At 39.9% G+C, this 21,154-nt stretch overlaps 1 protein-coding gene across 2 annotated transcripts in view; it reads right to left on the bottom strand.

The window, feature by feature from the left end:
* Window positions 1-13,146, bottom strand: part of AKAP6 (A-kinase anchoring protein 6) — a 480,944-nt gene extending 467,798 nt beyond the window's left edge. For both annotated transcript variants that reach the window (XM_038544457.1, XM_038544461.1), the window contains exons 1-3: window positions 13,116-13,146; window positions 11,256-11,343; window positions 8,488-8,699 (exon numbers count right to left, since the gene is read on the bottom strand). The gene's annotated coding sequence lies outside the window, so the exon portion shown is untranslated. The remainder of the gene's footprint in view (window positions 1-8,487; window positions 8,700-11,255; window positions 11,344-13,115) is intronic.
* Between the last annotated feature and the right edge of the window lie 8,008 nt (window positions 13,147-21,154).

Here is a 21,154-nt window from a genome sequence, read left to right as displayed (position 1 = left end):
CACACACCTGGTTTTAGATGGACCATTTTAATGCTAATGTGATGGGAATAAACTGCAGCAGGGGAGATAGGACCCTGGGGGTGCTGCTGAAGAGGATTATGGTGGATCCAGAGCTCTCCCAGAAGGTGACAGTGGTAAGAAAGACCAGTGGGGTAGAAAACATCTATAAGCATTAAGATGATAAGAGCTGAATTAAAATGAAAAAGTAAAAAAAAAAAAAAAAAATTGAAAGAACTGAGAGAGGTACAACATAATGATTTTGAGTGGGCTAAAGTAAGGAGTTATTTAAGAAAAAACTGGGGCATCTGGGTGGCTCAGTCAGTTAAGTGTCTGACTTTGGCTCAGGTCATGATCTCAAGCTCCTGGGGTTGAGCCCCTTCATACGGCTACCAGCTGAGCTGGGAGCCTGCTGTCCCTCTCCCTCTCAGCCTCCCCTCTCTTGTGGCACACACCTCGTGTGTGTGCTCTCTCTCAAATAAATATATAAAATCTAAAGAAAAGAAAAGAAAACCATTTAAGTTAAGAAATTGAATGAAAAGAACAAAAGATAGGGGCAGCCTCAGCTATGCCTGGAGGTCCATCTCAGGGTATCTCCAGAACAAGAGAAGAACTAGTCAGGACTATCTGCAAGCAGAGCCCAGACAACAGGACGTTAAATCTATGACAAGCTCTCCAAGGACTACAGATGTGCATGCCTTTGGTTGTCCTAAGTTGTGAAGGGTTTGTTCCTTCAGCATATGATCTTGTACATGGTAAATATCTGACACATTTGTTAATAGGTGATGAGTGAAATTGTCCAACACAGATGGTTTTACAACTTGTACAATGGTGGCCATGGTAGGTGTTAGGATTGTTACAGGGTACATGGTAAGGCCATGAGTCCTTGGGGCTTGAACCTTAGAGAAGTGTCCAACGCCCCCTAGTCCTCTAAGCAACAACAAGAGCCCCTTATGCATCTGTCAGGTCCTTGTTTACTCTCATACAGAAAAAAAAAAAAAAAGTTATCTTTTTCCTGTGCAGCAAGTGCCATCCTTCAATTTTTTTTTAAATTTTTATTTATTTACGATAGTCACAGAGAGAGAGAGAGAGGCAGAGACACAGGCAGAGGGAGAAGCAGGCTCCATGCACCGGGAGCCCGACGTGGGATTCGATCCCGGGTCTCCAGGATCGCGCCCTGGGCCAAAGGCAGGCGCCAAACCGCTGCGCCACCCAGGGATCCCAAGTGCCATCCTTCAATCTTCATTTCATATTAATTCTCTGCACGTCTGTAGATTAATACAGCCACTTCTCACTGTAGCATGATGGGTCAGAATGCTTCACATACTATAAGATCCAGGAGTCTGTCACCATCTCATTATTACAAATAGAAATGGTGGATCTAGACTTACAAACATTAACATGGCTAAAGCTGCCTTGCTAGGGAAGGGTTCATTATAAATATTGACTATAATTCCCTTTTTAATTAAAAAAAAAGATATGAACTCTTCCTGCATTAGTATAGCCTCAAATTATAGGCCCCCAGTCTCCTGGAGAGAGAATATTAAAAAAGGATAATGCTAAAACAAAACATAACAAAAAACAAAAACCACCCAGTCAGTGTAAAAATGTTGTGTAATTTAAATGAGAGTTAAACAAAGAAGGTGATAAAAGTAATCAAGGAGTAAACAAAGGGCGGGAGAATAAACATAAACAATGAACCCACAGGATGGTTAATTAGCTTGCTTTGCAAAGATTTTATTTCCCCCCTGAAAGCAATGGTAATGACAAGCCTGACCTACCAAATATCTTCAGGTATAATGTGGTATGTTCCCCAATGTCTATAAAGAAATGCCACTGAATTACTGTGCATGGCACTGAATTACCATGGATGCCTCTAAGTTACCACATTTAGAGTCTTTGCTCTGGGTTGTTTCAACAATGGTACTTTAGTTATTTTAAGCTCTACAATTTCTGTTTGGGGCGTCTAGGTGGCTGAGGGAGGGGCAAACTGTATGCCTTCAGCTCAGGTCATGATCCCGGGGTTCTGGGATCGAGTCCCTGTGGAGCAGGGAGTCTGCTTCTCCCTCTGCCTCTGCCTCTTTCTCTCTCTCTCTCTCTCTCTCATTCTCTCTCTCCCTCTCTTTCTCTCGTTCTCATGAATAAATAGAATCTTAAAAAAAAAAAAAAGTGTTTGAACTATTCCATAGCAGAGGTCTTAAAGTCAAGTATCCACAAGGCTGAGGCAGTAGCAGTTGGGGGTAAATGGATGGGACGGGTGGGTAGACTGGTGAATTGGAGAATGTTGCTACATCAACACTTGCCAAGTGAACCCTATCATCTAATTCTTAAAGAGATGCTTGGAACTCAAATTTGTCAATTTTTTTAATATCAAAATGGCCGTACAAAACTGGCTACATAATTTGCAGAATCCAGTGTAAAATGAAAACACAGAACCCCTTACTCAAAAATTATTTGAGGGGGCACCTGGGTGGCTCAGTTGGTTAAGTAGCCAACTCTTGATTTTGACTCAGGTCATGATCTCAGTGTCCTGGGATCAAGCCCCTTGTCAGGTTTCACACTCATAGGGGATTCTGATTAAGGATTCTTTCTCTCTCTCTCTTTACAATAAATAAATCTTTAAAAAAATTAAGAATTTCAAGATGAGGGAATGTCTGGGTGGCTCAGATGGTTGAGCGTCTGACTCTTGATTTTGGCTCAGGTTATGATCTCGGAGTTGTGGGATTGAGCTCCTTGTCTGGCTCTGCACTCAAGCAGAGAGTTTGCTTGAGATTCTCTCTCCCCCTCTGTCCGCCCCCCGACCCTGTGTACATGTGTGCATTGCACACATGCACTCTCTCTCAAAAGATAAATAAATCTAAAAAAACAGATTAAGATTTTTAAAAACAAAGGATTTCAAGATGCTCCCTCCCCCTCAAAAAGGAAGAATTTCCAGATGGTGACAGAAGAACATTAAATTAAGTGTGGACCCTTCCTAGCACAGGTTCTATGTGACTACACAGGTTGCAAGCCCATGAAGCCTGCCCTGGAAGCATACAACACAAGCTGTAGGCGGATTCTGCCCATGAATTGTTTGGCTTAAGACCCAGTTCTAAAGTCCACATTCTCTCCCCATTTCTTTTTTGTGACTCAAAGCTCTCAGCTTCAAGATGGCCGGAAGAGTCTGAAGCATGCCCTCTTGCTGAAAAACAGATGAAAACAGCTTACAAGAGAAACAAAGTCTCTCCTTCATCCTTACCAAGTCTTAAAACCAGCTGGGGGATTCATCTACTGCTAGATATGTGCTTACAAAGAAAAGTTTGGTTAATTCAAAATAACTAAAAGTCTATTGCTATGACCAAAGTCCTATAAAAAAGTGATATTCCCCTGAAAAGTGTTGCCTCTCATGGCCCCCTTACAGAGTTGGTATGTGCAAGTGCCATCAAAGAAGAGGAGTCAAACTCCAAGTGATTGTCACAAGTCAGACACATCTTACACATGTATGAACATGCACCTGAAAAATTTCAGGAAAGTTTATGAAATTACAATCATAGTTTTAAATATATCAGATAATGTAATTGTTTAAAGAAATGCTTCCCATTTAAAGTGATGTTTGTAGGGCATACCAGGTGGAATGAACGGGCTGTTGATGGCTGGAGGTGACTGGTAGTTGTGTCCATGTGGCACATACCTCCACTGGCACACTGCCTAAAACATTCAATTTAGAGGGCTCTCTGGACAGTTTTTACTTTTATTTTTTTTTAAGATTTTATTTTATTTATTTAAGAGAGACACACAAAGAGAGAGGCAGAGACACAGGCAGAGGGAGAAGCAGGCTCCATGCAGGGAACCTGATGTGGGACTCGATTCCAGGACTCCAGGATCATGCCCTGAGCCAAAGGCAGGCACTTAACTGCTGAGCCACCCAGGCATCCCTCTGGACAGTTTTTAAAAGCGAGAAATATCTTTTTATAGGCACCTGGGTGGCTCAGTCAGCTAAACACCTGACTCTTGATTTCAGCTCAGGTCATGATCTCAAGATCGTAAGACTGAGCCCCATGTTGGGCTCCATACTCAGGGGGAGTTTGCCTGAGATTCTCTGTCTCTCCATCTCTCTCTGCCCCTCCCCCTGCTTGTACTATTTCTTTAAATAAATAAATAATAAAATATATATTTTTTTAAGCAAGAAATATCTTTTACTAAAATGAAAATTTCTTCTGGGACACCTGTGTGGCTCAGCAGTGATCCGGGGGTTCTGGGATCAAGTCCCACATCAGGCTCCCTATGTGGAGCCTGCTTCTCCCTCTGCTTGTGTCTCTGCCTCTCTCTCTGTCTTTCATAAATAAAATCTTTAAGAAGAAAAGAAAAAAGAAAGAAAAGAATCTCTCCTTAATTGACCTGTCCTATACATTTCATATTTCCATAGGCCAGGTTTATGTCAGTTGAATGGACATGTACTTTTTTGGCTGATTACAATATACTTTCTACTCTAAATTTCCCTGTTTATTTTTGCCTCCCTCTCTAGAATGTAAAAGGGAAAGAGATTTGCATCTGTCTTGTTTACTGCTATATTCCCGGGCATTGCCTGGAATATAGTAGATACTCAATAATACTTATTGAATTGAACTGATTCCATAGGATCAAAACAAATTATAATTCACTGATTCTAGGATTGGAAATAGGAGGAAATCGGACACATGCAGCAGGTGTACCAACTTCCCTAACTTCCACTGGCTTTGTTATTCCCTAATAAGAATCTAACTCTAGTCACTGTACCTAGTAACTTGACTGATTTCGTATCAGCCTCTCATTTCTGTAGCTCATGAAGACACAAGCTTGTGCCTCCTTGGACCAAGCTGGGGCAAAGGTTAACTTCTTTCCAGAACCTAGAAAAGGCTAATGAGCTCCGTGGAATGATATTTCTAAGTATTCACCATGCCAGAATCAATATCAATGTGCTGTCTTGTATGCATTAGCCCCACAGTCAAACAAAGAACAACCCTCAGAGCCCACTAATGACGCTGGGCGTGGACAGCTGGGGATGGGCAAGATGATGCAGAGATGACTGTATCAGCTCTCCTCAAACACAGGGCTTCCAGGATGTTGCACAATGCTGTCATTCTGGTACTTTGTCAGAGATGGGCAGCATTTGGATTCAGCCCCTCAGCAAAATAACTCTCTTTTTATCTTCTTGACCTAGGAGATGGATTTGGAGTTTGCCTTCTGGTTGTGAGAGAAGTCTCCTCTTCTATTCCTTGCCTGGTAATACCAGGAAATGCAAATGTCTTAAAGTTAGCAGAGTACTATATATGTAGCTAAGACAGGTACAACAAACTTGATTCATTACTGACCTAGATAAGACCTGCTTTTAGTACAATTCCATCATGCTCACACTTATTTATGCAGCATTCCCCATAGGCAGATCCTGCTAGAAAGATGTGTTGAGTAAGGTGAGTGGCAAAAGTTCTGAGCATCAATTCTGCATTACTTAAATCTCTAGGATCTGACAAGGGACCTCACCAAAATTCAAGCTCTTCCCTGCAGTTAAATTGAATTTAGTGTCATAAATGGGATTTCATTCCAGATATGAAAATGTGAAATTTGATTTTCCAATTAGAATGAGAAGGGTGGGGTGAGTATGAGAGAGTAAAGATGACTGATCTGTATGGTATACACAGTTAAGATGTCATAAAACTAAGATGTCTACAAGTAAACATGTGGGCATCACAGTCAAATCATATTGGTTTGGAATCCTGACCAAAGAACTTATTAACTATATGACCTTAGGCAAATTTGTTAACCTGGCTAAGACCTGATTTCTGCATAATATGAATAATACCACCTAATCCTATAAAGTGGAATTATTATTCTCTATGTCACAGTGTCAATATAAGGGCTAAATGCGATGTATACAATGTTAGGTACATAGTAAGAACCGAATAAATGATAGCTATGACTGTTATTTTGATTACTATTTTTATCACTCCCACAAATAATTAACTTCTTTGCAACTTTGTAATTCAGGGAAAAACAAAAAACAAACAAACAAACAAACAACAAACCATAACCAAAAGCATGGAGGAGTTTAACTTCTTGTGAGGTTTCCATGGTAGAAACTTGGCCACCTAGTAAACATGGTCTTGATGATCTTTCACTCATCACTGTGAAACAAAATTCTTTAAATTCTAGAAAGTTTCAGTGAAACACCACTAAATGCAGCCATAGAGTAATCTCTCCCTCCCCTCCACGTACACACGCACCCCATCCACCCCTGGGGGATATATTAAGACTAAGGCAACTGAAATAGCCTTAGCCAGTAATTAAGACACGCAGCTAATCAAAGAGCAGCACAGGCTGTGGCCCTCTGCAAGGAAACTGATCATCAGGATGACAGCTCCCATTACTAGGGCTTTGTTCTCCTGGAGCAAAAAGAGCACAAAAGCATAAAGTTGGAGAACTGTAACTGCATTTGGAATACTTCCGGGGGTGGGGGGGAGTCACAGGTTCCTCCAAACAGAGAGGATATTTCACCAGATAACTGCGTCAGCCCACACCCACCAGCGCCTTCCCCACCCCCAAAGCATGACTCCACTTTTTCTAACACTGCCCTTAAGGAATCTGGCTTCTGCGACTTCCAGTAATTGTACAAATCACCCATGATGAAGCAGCTGAACACACTGCTAGACAAAAGAAACAAAAATTAAGCAAATAGAAGACTCATTCATTTTTAAATGCTGCCTTTTGGTTATTTTTACTCCTAACGATTCGTGTTACCAAACAAGTCTTTCTTCATTGCTTTTCCCTGGAAGTAATTCTGATGGGCCCTGAGTGATTTTCTCCAGACTCATATTCTAGCAACTAGATACAATTTCCCTTCCCCCATCTCCGTCTAGGACTCCTCCCTGTCACCTTAGAGCTTCTGACTTAGCTGCGTTCACACCCAGCAGTCCCGGCAAAGCTTTCTGCTCACATTATACAACAAAAAAGCAGGCAATGAACAATCCATGCTCCTAAGTGCTTGCAATAAAACCGTCTGAGCTGACCTCTCCCATCCCACAGAGCTGCATGTCAGCCACATAAGCTTAAAGGACCAAGAGTAGCATGTATGTGATGTGTATAAACAAACCAATTAAAATCAGGTCTCTCATTCCAGCTAGTGCCTAGTGGGACCAATATGATCGACTGTGGAAAAAAAAAAAATCACTCCAAGCTGCCTGAAGGTATTGCTTTTCCTGCTTCTAGGATACATCTCTTTTAGGCTCAATAAGCAACCTAAAAGAGGAGGAACTCAGGGGTTGCCATTCTTTCCTATAAGACTTTTCAAATAAAAACTATCAACTCAGCAGCACTGAGCCAAAAGACCACTCCCTGATTCCAAGTGGACATATTGATCAACTGAACTGACATGTGCCTCCTCCTTTCTCTCTCTTAGAAGCAATCAGCTACACCAAGAAAATCCTTTTTATTTGCCAAAACAAAAGGAAACACACTGCTCCTTATCTGACACTGTCAGACCACAGTTTTTAGGGGGGAAAAAATAATACACACACGAAAAATGAAGATGCCTGAAGACATAGCTAAGAGTTGAAATGACATGATACATGTTTATTTGGAGTTTCAGAATTGAGTTGAGGTTATGACTAAGCCCAGAGATCTGTATTCACCACAGTCACTGAGAACCTTGCTATTTATTCACCTTACCAGATTCTGGTTAAAGTTAAGAGCAGCACCACTGGCATTTCCAGAGGCTTTCCTCAGCATTACCCTTCACTGCAACTGCCGCAGAGAGCAGACTTGTTACAAGTCCACCTGCAAACAACTCCAGCTATTTTAGAGACTAGCTAGAGATGTGAAAATATCGTGTGCAGGCTTTCAACTAACTATGAAGGACATGGGCTGAAGGATTATCATATAAATCAAAAGGCTCAAGTAATTTCATTTGGTTTGGCTCTTCATGCTTCTAATAAATTTTGTCTTAAACATGCAAGAGATCCCCCTTTCACATCAGGGTTATATCAAATGCTTATTCAGCATTCATTCCTTGCCATGAAGAAACTGAAACCCAACCGAGGTAAATACTAAATTTCATACTGTAAATCACTAAATATCTAAAAAAAATAATCACTAGAGAGACTAGGGGGCCAATGAGCTCTGTCCTATAAAAAAAGAAATACATGTCTTTACAATGTTGAAATATTTTGAACTACTCATTTTAGAGACTATGTGGGATTTTGCAATAGAAAATTATCTTATGTTTGTGAAAAAAAATCTATGAGAACACCAAAAATAACAGGCAGAGATGGAGCAAGAATAATTCTATGTATTATGATTCCTCTATGACTCTTACAGGCCTTTGTCTTAACCCAGCAGCCTGAAAAACAGATTTAGGTAAAACAGCCTTCTTTCCTTAGTCCATTTTAAGCAGACAACATCCCCCCATCTCCGCCTTAGCAGACACCGACTAACCAACAAAACAGCCGTGCAATTAAGGCCCGGACATTCAACACTCACCATCTCCTGCTCCCACCGGCTCCTTTTGATGTTTACAGCACATCTGTAGGATGCAATACTAGGAGATGCCTTGTTTGACCTGCTGCATGATGCTGTGACATCAGTTCAGATGATGCAGCTCATTATGGGAAAGACTGCTGTTGCTATGGCAACTGGGATGTGCTAGGAATCCTTGCTGCATTTCCAGTGGAGCCTGAGACAATACGGAAGCCCTGTAAGAAACAGACGATATGCAAAATGTAGACCAAAGGAAGAGGATCCCTCATTGGACTAAAATCTATAGATTTAAAAGGGATTTCCCTGATGGCACACTGGGAAAAATAAAAATTACCTCCTACTTTGTTGTTACACATTTAGAAGAGAATAAGGTTGTTGGGGGTAGAGATTTAATACTGAGCAGATAAAAACAAATGCACAGTGTTTCTCTGTTGGGCAATTTGATCACTTCTTCCTCTCTGGACGGCATGATGATCCCTTTTTAAAAGTTATTAAAAAGAATTTTTGTTCACTTGTCAAAAGAACAAAGCAGGGGGGCAGAAAAAGAATTTAAAATGGAATATAAACAGCTAAGAAACTGACTCTAACTCTAGAGTAAATAAGCTTTAATTCTCAAAAGATGGGCAAACTCCCACCAATGAAATCTGCCCTAATCATTTCCCTGATGGACACCGACCCATAGCACCTTCCTAACACACCAGAGCCCCAGGTCTCACTTGTGCATGGACTGGCAGGTGCAAGGAGGATCCGGGGGGCATACCACACTGATCTCAATTTCCAGGGGCTCATCCCTTGGCCTGTGGAGAAACTCTCCTACTCACAGCCAAAATGCAAGTCTTTAGGGGGACCAAACCTGACGGTTGGGACAAGTAACCAGCCTGCCAGAACTTCTGAAGTAACTGACATTCCAAACATTGGGGCTCTGTTTTCCTCTCTTCGAGGCAAAAAGACACACAAGAGGAAATTACTCATGCCCCTCCCCCCACAAAAGCTGCAAGTGTGTGAAAAGCCACATTTAAACAGGACACAGTGAGGTATTTCCCCAATTGGTAAAAGAAAGGCAGATTTAAAGCAATCACTCTTTTCTTGTTCCGTGCAGAAACAAATACTATGTGGTGAGAACTGAGGGGGTGAGGGAGGAGGAGATATGGACCCAAGCAGCCATTTCTTGCATATTTAATACTCTCAGACCATGGATTGAGACAGGATCAAGCTGACCTCCATCCACTTTATCTTTAAATTCAGAGGAAGAACAACATTTGAAGAGCCCAAAATCTAACTGGACAACGACGTTGTTCTCCCCAACTTGAGATTTTAAAGGGCGCTGTTAGCTAACTGCTCGGGACGAGATAGAATGGCAGAAGGAATTCAGGCAGTGCCTTGGTAAACAGGAGCTGATGAAATGTCTGAGAGGTGCCAAGATCCTAGCAGGGTGCACCATCAGCCATTCACAGAGTAGGATAGGGAGCTACGATTGATCCTATTTCACCTAATGAAGACTTGAGAGACCAAGAGCAAGAGGTTGAAGCTGACTGCCTGAGTGACCCCTGCTCTCAGTCTCCCACCCTTTGTCTTAGGCCACATGCTACACCAACAGAAGTAACAGGCAACCACTACAGAGCAGAACACTTCTCTGGGATTCAGGAAACATAATGTTAATCCAGTGAGCATCTGTGTGCATTCATACCAGTCAATTAACCTCTCTGGACCTCAAGTTTTTCATCTGGAGAGAGAATGTATTTAATTAATAACCATGGTTTGCAAGTTTTGTTAGTAGTTGAACCTTTTATTCTAATGATACAGTCCAAAGCTAGGCTGCCCTGATAGAGGGGTGATAAGAAGCCTAGAGCCAAAACTGATGATCTCTTCTCTACCTCCACCCCTACCTTTGCTCTGAACTGACCCATGAAGGCACCCTCTGAAGAACCCCTCAGCCTCTGAGGAAGATTGAATGAGTCATGGGTCTAGAACTATTATTGGCCTTTCCAGAGCTGAAATCCTATAATCCCATAAAGAGGAGAGAGCAGAGTAGAATTAGGTATTTCAGACTTGAAAGTAATTTCTCAGAATGAGAAGAATCCTGTCAGTCTCACCAAAAGCAAGTCATTTGCTGGTGGGAAAAGATGGATGGCTCATCAAATCTGAGGTCAGGCCAGACTTTTAATAACCTGAACAGGCTGAATAATTAGCCCACAAAATGGCCCAGGTAGAGTTAAAAAAAAAAAAAGAAAAGAAAAGAAAAAAGGAAGGAGGAATCCATTAGGCAGAAGCAAATCATAAAGTGTTTTCTTGCTTTGGGAATGGACCTATAATACTTCACTTGAGACTTCCTAGTGGTTTTTGTGCATCCCCATCTTGTGAGGTTCTTTTGAGGATTGCATGCAATAATATATAAAAAAGCATTTGGGTGAGGAACGTGGGTGGCTCAGTGGTTGAACATCTGCCTTTGGCTCAGGTCTTGATCCCGGGGTCCTGAGATTGAGTCCCGCATTGTGCCTCTCTCTCTCCGTGTCACTCATGAATAAATAAATAAAATAACAAATACATACATACATACATACATACATACATACACATACATACATTTGGAAACCAGAAGCACCATAGAAATGTCAAACCTTGTTACTATTGTCATTAATAGTTCATTCACCCCAATCAGTAGAGACTGTAGCTCTCAACTGTACATCCAACCAGATTCTGGACTCTGGACTAAGATGGTTAGGAAATGGCTTGCAAAGTCTACATAGGAGGGCTTACTTCTTACTACTTACTTCAGATGAGGTCAGGGAAGGTAATAATAGACAAGGGATACTCTCAGACGACCAGGGCCATGGGCTTCAAAGAATAAATGAGTTTCTCCTGGAGAGCAGAATCAAGACCAGATCAGTGAAATGAGGCAGGGAGCGTCAGGCCTGAATGACTAGAAGGATTTCAGAACTGCTGTGGGTTAGGGACCACCACGTGTCTCCCATTTTCCCTCTGACAGAGATGACTCTGCACCACTGTAAAGTCTTGCATTTTCAGCTGATGTAGTGACCACATGGGACTTCAGGTAGCTTCCCTAGGATGTGAATATGTTTGTTGTAGGGCAAAAGGGAGAAAATAAATATTTGGGGTTCAGCAGAACAACGTGTGACACCTACTGGGATTGCTCACCAATACCCATGTTTCTCCTCTTCTGCCTAGGTACATTCCCAGTGCCCTTACCTATAGCTGAACATTAGGACAGGTTCTTACCAATGGAATGTGAGTGGAAGTGAAAAGAAACACCTCTGAAGGTAGTTAGGAACATGTATGCTTTCCCCATACTTCCCTCCCTGCGAGTTGGATGCCAAGTATCTAGCAGAAAATTATGAAGCCCTGGAAGATAACTGCCCCACACTGTGGATGGAGCCTGAGCCCCTGAATGACACTGGGTAGAGCCATGCTCTCCCAACCACCCACTGACCCACATGGAACTGCAGTAAGTGAAAAATAGACCTTTACTGTATTAAAGAGATTTGGGGGTAGTTTACCACACACATCATCTGTTTATAGCAATTTAGGGGCACCTGGCTGGCTCAGCCCATAAAGTATGCAACTCTTGATCTCAGGGCAATGAGTCCAAGCCCCATGTTGGGTTTGAAGCCTACTTAAATTTTTTTAAAACTGTAACAGTTTAATAAAATATAAATTAAATAATTTAATAAAATACATAATAAAATTACAACATTATGTATTGTTATTTATTATAAATTTACAATGCTAAAAACAGGTTTCCTTATTACAGAGCTTCTCAGAGCCTTTAATATGCTGATATGCATTGAGATCCCCTCAGGGGGAGATTTATTATGTAGTATTTCCCTAACTTACTGGACTACAGAATCCTTTTATCATGGACTAATGTTCTACTGGCTGTCCATCCATACTATAGGAAACAGGACTATAAACAACAATGGGCTAGAACCCCCTGAACCCCCTGATTTAGTCTGGAGGCTAGAGAAGAGGAAAAAGTAAAACTTCTCTCATCTCCAGTCCGACAGTCTATTTGCAGTCTTTCACAGTCATTCTGAACTGGCAGGGCAGAAATTGGTGGTGTTATTATAGACAGAGCAACATTTAAACAAATGTTTCCTCCTGGACATTTTCCCCTACTTACAACTAGGAATTATGCCCCAAATTCTAACCATTTCAGGAGTAAATGACTCTTATTTCCAAATCATCAGCTCATGATGTAGACTTACATCTTGTATTTGTATTTTAGTGAGGGTGGAAGCACAGTTTGCTGCTTTATGTAGGGAAGGAAAAACATTCAGGACCAACATATGAAGCAGGGATTTACAAACTATTTAAGCTCTGCACTGTATTTCTGGGGCTTTCTTGTTTTAGAATTTAATTTTTTCATAGTTCTTAATCTTGTCTACTCAAGCAGACAGTCTTTAGGGTACTAACCATGTCTTGTACTACTTTTGATTTTCCCAAAACCTTCAGCACACTCCTAGGCAGAAGTAATTCTTAGTAAGTCCCTCTTGATTCCTAATTTTTTTCTTAAAAGTAACATTGTTTCCATTACAAGCAAAGACAAATTTCCTGACAGCTTTCTTCTTATCACTCTATAGTTGGAAACATTATAAGATTTTACTAAGGCTTACCTGTGTTAATCTTTTTCCCTTCTTCTGATGCCTAAAATAACAAAAAAAAAAATTATTTGCTATTGAGAAGGCCTAATCAAAAATGACAAAGCCAGTCAGCAAGCAAACACTTACTATGTGTCATCAGACATAGAGAAGACAGTGGTCATGATCTCTGTTTCCAGTTATTTACAATCTGAATCTTATAAACTAACATAGAATTTTCAGTCTGCTTTTAAACTAGACCCCTCCCCTTACCTGAAAAAGTATTAATAAAATAACTAACCTTCATTTATAAATATTCTTTCAGCATAAACATTACACATTCTAGAAAGATGTAGTTTTCCAAGATAATTTTATATAGGAAAATGTCATTCCTTTTCCTATAAATGTGCATATAGACACACACGTATACATATAGACTCAGAAACACAGGTGAAAAATGAGTTTTTGCGCATAATGTTAATTTTTCTCTTTACTCTAGACAACAACATCATTTTATTTTTAAATTTACCAATCTACTGCTGGAGTCAACATTCTATCAATGTATTTATTACAAAAACATTCCACCATAATACAAACTATTCTTGCTCCATGGAATTTTTCCAGAAAGGATTACATGGACACAAGCATAAAAGTAAATCTAAAATATTCATAAATATACATGCCACATGAAAAACATATACTATATGTAATACATATATTGAGATATCATAAAAACCAACAAAATCAAGTGATAAAATCATTGCTTGACCTAGCTCTATGTTCACAGTGCTTATACTCAGTGCTATGACTTAATATTTAGTGTTCCCCTAAAATTCATATGTTGAAATTCAAACCCCCAAGGTGATGGTAGTAGAAGGTAGAGCTTTTCTAAGGTGACTAGGTCTTGAAGGTGGATCCCTCCTGAATGGGATTGGTGCCCTTATAAAAGAGGCGCAAGAAAGCTCCCTTGCCCCTTTTCACTATGTGATGGCAAAGCAAATAGGTACCATTTAACAACAGGAAATGGAGTCTCACCACACATTGCATCTACGAGCCCCTTGATCTTGGACTTCCCAGACTCTACAACTGTGAGAAATCAATGTTTGTTATTGATAAGTTATCCAGCCTATGGTATTTCCGTTTGGTAGCCCAGACAGATTAAGATACCCAGCTCTTCAAAAATAAGTTGTGTTTCTATATACTAACAACAAAGTATCCAAAAAAGAAAGAAAACAATCCCATTTATAATAGCATCCAGAAGAATAAAATACTTAGGAATAAATTTAACCCAGGAAGTGAGAGACTTGTACACTGAAAACTATAAACATTGATGAAAGAAATTAGAAAAGGCACTAATAAATAGAAAGCCCATGTTCATGGATTAGAATAATCAATATTAAAATGTCCATACTATCCAAAGAAATCTGCAGATACAATTCAACCCTTAAAAAACTCGGGACACCTGGGTGGCTCAGCGGTTGAGCATCTGCCATTCAGCTCAGGGCGTGATCCCAGAATCAGGAATCAAATCCCACATCAGGCTCTTTGCAGGGAGCCTGTTTCTCTGCCCCTCTCTCTCTCTGTGTCTCTCATAAATAAATAAATAAAACCTTAAAAAAAAAAACACTAAAATTTGCATAGAATCACAAAATACTACAAATAGCTACAGTAATCATGAGGAAGAAGAGCAAAGCAAAAAAAGGCATCACACTTCTTGATTTCAAATTATCTTAATATAGTAAAACAGTATGGTATTGTCATAAAAATAGACACATAGATCAATGGAACAGAATAGAGAAATAAACCCATGCATATATAGTCAACTAATTTTCAACAAAGTCACCAAGAATACAAAATGGAGAAAAGTAGCCTCTTCGATAAATGGTGTTGGGAAAACTGGATATCCATATGCAAAAGAATGAATCTGGGCCCTTATCTTACACCATATACAAAAATTAACTCAAAATGGATTAACAACTTAAGGATAAGATTTAAAACCATAAAACTGTTAGAAGAAAATATAGGGCAAAACTTCCTTAATATTAGTCTTGTCAATGATTTTGTTTTATATGACACCAAAAGCAAAAATAAGCAAGTAGGACTACATAAAGCTAAAAAGTTTCTGCACAGCAAAGGAAACAATTAATAAAGGAGAAAATGTCTGTAAACTATATATAACAAGTTAATATCACAAATATATAAGGAACTCTTACAACTCAAAAGCAAAAAAACAATCAGATTTTTAAATGGACAAAGGACCTGAATAGACATTTTTCCAAAGAAGATATACATACAGCAAGTAACAAATATAAATAGATGTTCAATATCATTAATCAAGGAAATGCAAATCAAAACCACAATGAGGGGCACTTGGGTGGTACAGTCAGTTAAGCATCTGACTGTTGGTTTCAGCTCAGGTCATGATCTCAGGGTCATGGATTAAGCCCTGCAGGTATTTTTGAGAGAGTGATTTCATTTCCTTTGATATATACATAGAAGTGGGATTTCTGCACCATATGATAACTCTATTTTAATTTTTGAGGAACCTCTGTACCGCTTTCCATAATGGTGGTGCCAATTTACATTCCCACCAATAGTGTATGAGAGTTTAGGTTCCTTTTTCTCTACATCCTCACCAACATTTGTTATCTCTCATTTTTTTGACAATAGACATCCTAACAGATATGAGGTGATATTGTGGGCTTTTTGTTTGTTTTAAAGATTTATTGGGATGCCTGGGTAGCTCAATGGTTTAGGGCTGCCTTCAGCCCAGGGTGCGATCCTGGAGTCCTGGGATTGAGTCCCACATTGGGGTCCCAGCATGGAGCCTGCTTCTCCTTCTGCCTGTGTCTCTGCCTCTCTCTGTGTGTCTTTCATGAGTAAATAAATAAAATCTTTAAAAAAAAAAAGGTTGATTAATTTATTTGAGAGAGAGAGAGAGCTTGGAAGGGAAGGGGCAGAGGGAGAGGGAAAGAGAGTCTCAAGCACACTCTGTGCTGAGCTTGGAGCCCAATGCAGGGCTAGAAAAGAAAAAACCAGACAAGAAAAGTACTGTATGGTATTCCTTATATGTGGAATCTGATTAAAAAAAAAAAAAAGTCAAACTCATAGAAACAGAGAGTGGAATGGTAGTTGTCTGGGACTTGAAGAGAGATCTTAGTCAAAGAGTAAAAATGTTCAGTATTGTACACTTGAAATCTGCCAAGAGTATAGATCATAAGCATTCCATAAAAAAAAAAAGTAACTCATGTGAGGTGATAGGTATAATTAACTTGACTGCAGTAATCATTTCACAAAGTCTATATACATCAAATCATCACATTGTACACTTTCAGTATCTAACAATATTACTTGTCAGTTTTACCTCAGTAAAGGAGAAAGGAGGGAGAAAAGAAAATAGTAATGACAACAACAAAAAGATATCCAGATCTTGTATGGAATTTGGCCAAGAAACCAACCTTTTTCCTAATATAAAATTAAAATACTTCAGAATCTGTTTTACTTGGTGTGTTGGCCCTTAGCTCAATGTTTTAAACACTCAAGAAGTGTGACATAACTGTAGACAGTGATCACTGTGGTCAGTCAGGACTGTAATAATATGTGGTTAAGGTTTTTAATTGTTAATGATTTTCTGTAGAATGCCACTAGTATGCTACATCAGATGAGCTACACTGGAGAAAAAGATGGTGTCCCAGGAAAAATGAGTCAGCACCATTTACCTATGTGGGCCTTCAAGGGGTGATTCTGAAAAAGGTAAATACTAGCATACACTCACCCCCAAAGGAGGCTCCATTCAGAGGTGCTGCTTCTGATAGCTGGGTAGGGCTCCCAGGCCTTGGTGGGTTTTGAAATCACTTTAGTCCTCTTCTACTGCAGGAGACAGCTTTAAGAGTAAATGTCTCTTAGGTGGTAGAATTTGAGGAGAATCCAAGTCCCACCTGCCCCATGGTCTCTTTCTCACAAACCTGCTCTCTCCTAAATTACCTCAGGATTCACTCCACTCAGTTGGAAGCTAATGAATATTTTGGAGGAGACTTATCACCATCTGCCGTGAGCAACCATCGATACCAGCAAGGTGATGCATGCTGTGAGACAGCCACTAACCAAACTAGTGGGAAGACCATTAGGTTGAAGCCTACACGTTAACTAGTCATGGGAAATTGGCCAAATCATTTAATATCTCTCAGATTCCTCATCTGCAAAATGAGGAATAACTGCTCTGCTTACCTAATACCATTATGAGAGTCTAAGAAGTAAAATGCCATATTTGTAAGTGCTTTAAGAAAGAGGGAAAAGAGAAATGTGTACATGAGAGAGAGAAGGAAAAAGAAGGAAGAGAAAAGAAGGGGAAAAGAGGGAGAAAGGGGAGTAGGAAAGATAGGAGAAAAAAGAAGAGAAAAAGGCATGGAAAAGGGAGGGAGGAATGAAAAAAATAGGAAAGAAAAAGAGCGAGGTAAAGTAGAAGGGGAGAAGGAAAGGGGCAAGAGGAAAGGTATAAAGTTGTAAAAGAATGTAGGCTTTAGGGATGCCTGGGTGGCTCAGAGGTTGAGCATCTGCCTTCAGCTCAGGTTGGGGTCCTGGGATCAAGGCCCGCATCAGGCTCCCTCTGCCTGTGTCTCTGCCTCTCTCTGTGTGTCTCTCATGAATAAACAAATAAAATCTTTAAAAAAAAAAAGAATGTAGGCTTTGGAATCTGAATTTCTCTCTAGGCTCTGCGCTCATCTAAGTGTATGCCCAAGGACATACATTCTGACCTTCAACTCTTTGCCTACCTCTCACCCCCCACCTCTGGCAATCACCAATCTGTTCTATCTGTGAGTTAGATTTGTTTATTTTTTAAGATTCCACATATATGTGAGATCATATAAGATTTGTCTTTCTCTGACTGATTTCACTTAGCATAATGCCTTCAAGGTCCATCTATGTCATCATTTCCCGGAAGAGGTAAACTCTGATGGGGAAGGGAAGAAAGGTCTGGCAAACCAGATGATACCTGGGAGACAGAGATGGAATCCCTAAGCCCCCAGGATGGACAACCCTGCGTCATCAGTGGAAGAGAATTGCTCTTCAACCAGAAATAGCCACAGTGGACTATTAAATGAAAAGAATAAACTACTGTAATATTCGAACGATTACATGTATTTTCAAAGCTTCCCAAATTATCCTAGTAACCTGTCAGAACTGAGAACCCTGAACTAAACAATTCACATGTGAATAATGGAGAGTAAATTTGTTGCACTATGTGAAATATGAGTATATAATAAACATTCATGAAAAAAATCACTACAAACCTGCTATGCTTAAAAGCAGAATTTCTGAGTTTTTCTACTAAAAATGACATATTTGTAATGATCCACACTCTCCTTGTTTACTTGACTTACAAAAGGTGAGGGGGAGTGTGCAAGATGAGGCTGGACAAGGAAGCAGAAGGAAAAGATCTTAAATGTGCCTTAATGAAGTCTTCATCTGGGGAGTGAGAGGGATCTGGAGCCACCCAGAATTTAAACTAGCAAAAGGCATACTCTAACTGCTATTCTTCTAACAGAGTTTCCAAATATTTCCTTCTCTTCTGAGCTTCCTGGAAATGGGATCTTCTTTTAACCTATAAATTGTTGTATTTCTCCCATTTTTCTTTATACCTAAAAGATACTTTTTAAAAATATAGTCTCAGCCTACAGGATGCCTGGGTTGCCCAGTTGGTTAAATGTCCCTCCCACTCTTGGTTTCTGCTCAGCTGCAGAATTGGCCAAGTAGTGGTCTCATGGGTCACAACTCATGGATCATGAGATAGAGCCCCACATCAGGCTCTGCACTCAGTGGGGAGTCTGCCCGAAGCTTCTCTCCCTCTGCCCCTCCCCCCACTTGTATGTTCCTTTGTGCTCTCTCTCTCTCTAAAATGAATAAATCTTTAAAAAGTAAATAAAAATATACTTCAGCCTAAATTACTATGGCAGCATATGCAGAAAAGGTATATAGAGTAAGGCATCCCAAAAGTTCCATCAAATGTGAACTATATTTTGAGAAATGAGAAAAAATTATAATAATAATTATGCTTATAATAGCTAACTATGTGACAGACACTGTTAGAATATGTATTAACACATTTCAATTTTAAAGGATTCTGGGAGGGAAAAAAAAAAAAAGGAATCCTGGGAGAGGAGTACTCATCCTCATTTTGCAGATAATGAACAGAGGTATCCAGAGTTGCCTAAGATCTTGCCACTATAAATGGCTGAGCCAGGTTTTAAACCCAGTATGTAAACTCACTACAGAGCCTATAACCTTAACCTTCAAGGCATAACAACACATAATCCTCAAAATATTTATATTTACATTAATACAGACCCTCCTTCATTGACATACCTTTCCAGGCATCCTACCTTCACCACTTTGATTCCCCAGTAGCAGCCCAGAATTCAGCCAGCAATGGAAAAAAGAGCAAGTGCTCACTCCAATAATCTACAATATGTGAACTACATACGGATCATGGAGAAGAAATCATGCGTTAAAGAGCTTCTAAAAATTCCTTGCAATTTAGAGGCTATGAACTGCAAACATCTTGCCTGAAAAAACTTCATATAATCTGACACTGGTGGGTAGAGACTAAATTTTCAATAAACTCTTGCATTTATTATAAATACATATAAATATACAAATCAAGCAATACATACATCTCCAAACTACTCAGCCACCAGATCTGACATTTATTTCCAAACTATGATGCCAATGCTGCACAGGGGGCAAAGGTGCTATAAAAACAATGCTGCTGATTAAAGTGAATACAGTTGCACAAAGTACGTGGCATGGCAAGTATACCAGGAAGTACACAATCTTAATAATTGCTAGAACTCTTGTCCCCCTGGCCTAATTTTCAGTCTCTGGCCCTATGGTAATTTGCAGGGTTGCTTCATAAATACAAAATCAGTAAAACACTGTTATTCCTTAGGGAAGCAGAACATCACCTGGGAACTAGGAGTCCTGAGTCTCAGTCCTGGTAACTAGCTCTAAGGGTCACTCACGTCCTCTGTGTTTTAGTTTTTTCATGACACATACCCTGCTGTTTCTGGACATTATCATAAAATCCCCCAAAACCATAAAGGGGAATGTGCTTTCAACACTTAAAGACTACAGGCCAGCCTAGCGAAAATGGCATAAGTTTTAGAGCCCAACAAACCTAAGTTTAAATCCTAGCTCTGTCATTCACTAGCTGTGTGATCATGGGCACATTGCTTGCCCTCCCTGAACACAGTGTCCAGATGTATTGAAAAGGTCTTATTAATAATAAGACCTGTCTCTTAAGGTGGTCAGATAACTAAGCGAGCTAATCATGCAAAGCATCTGGCACATATTAGTACTAAATAAATGGTAATTATTGTGCTTGTTTGCCAGCCATTATTTCTCAGGATAGTCGTATGTAAATTATAAACATTTTGAAATCTTTGACAATGAAATTTTTTTTATTCCTACAGCATCTGGCATAGAACTGACCATGTGAATGGTAACTAGCAACAGCAACAAAAGAACTAGTACTAGATCCTGCTGCTCCTAGTACAATGAGCAATAGTAGCAGCAGGATCAACCACAGCAGCATTAGCTGTGATTACTGTCAGAGCAGCAGGTAGTGGCAATAATATTACAGCAATAGAAGTAGTAGAAGAAAAAAAGAGCAAGAGGAAGAAGAGGAGGAGGAGGAAAAGGAAGAAGAGGAGGTAGTAGTAAGGCAGCATCAATTACAGCAATGACAAGTGCAATGCTCTCCTCATCAGTTCTTTCTTTTACTGTGGATTATCTATCCCTGTACCAAGAAGATAAAGTCTCCCATGCAAATAAGCACTGCTCCATAGGCACTGGGTCAGTAAGAAATTGAGCAAACCCTGCTAGTTGAGGAAGCTCAAATGCTAAGGGATGTTAAATATACCATACTAGTTTTTCCTTACTAGTCCTATAAGTTATCATCCCCCTTGGTATTAGATGCAGCAGCTATGTGCTGTCAGAAGGAGAAGATACTAATGAAGGAAGCTCGAATAGAGCAGTATCATTGATTCATTAATACTTGAAAAGAAAAGAATTCTGGG

Source organism: Canis lupus, chromosome 8, assembly GCF_011100685.1.
Source record: "Canis lupus familiaris isolate Mischka breed German Shepherd chromosome 8, alternate assembly UU_Cfam_GSD_1.0, whole genome shotgun sequence".
In the NCBI taxonomy this organism is placed as follows: domain Eukaryota; kingdom Metazoa; phylum Chordata; class Mammalia; order Carnivora; family Canidae; genus Canis; species Canis lupus.
This window is presented reverse-complemented; position numbering and strand designations above follow the sequence as displayed.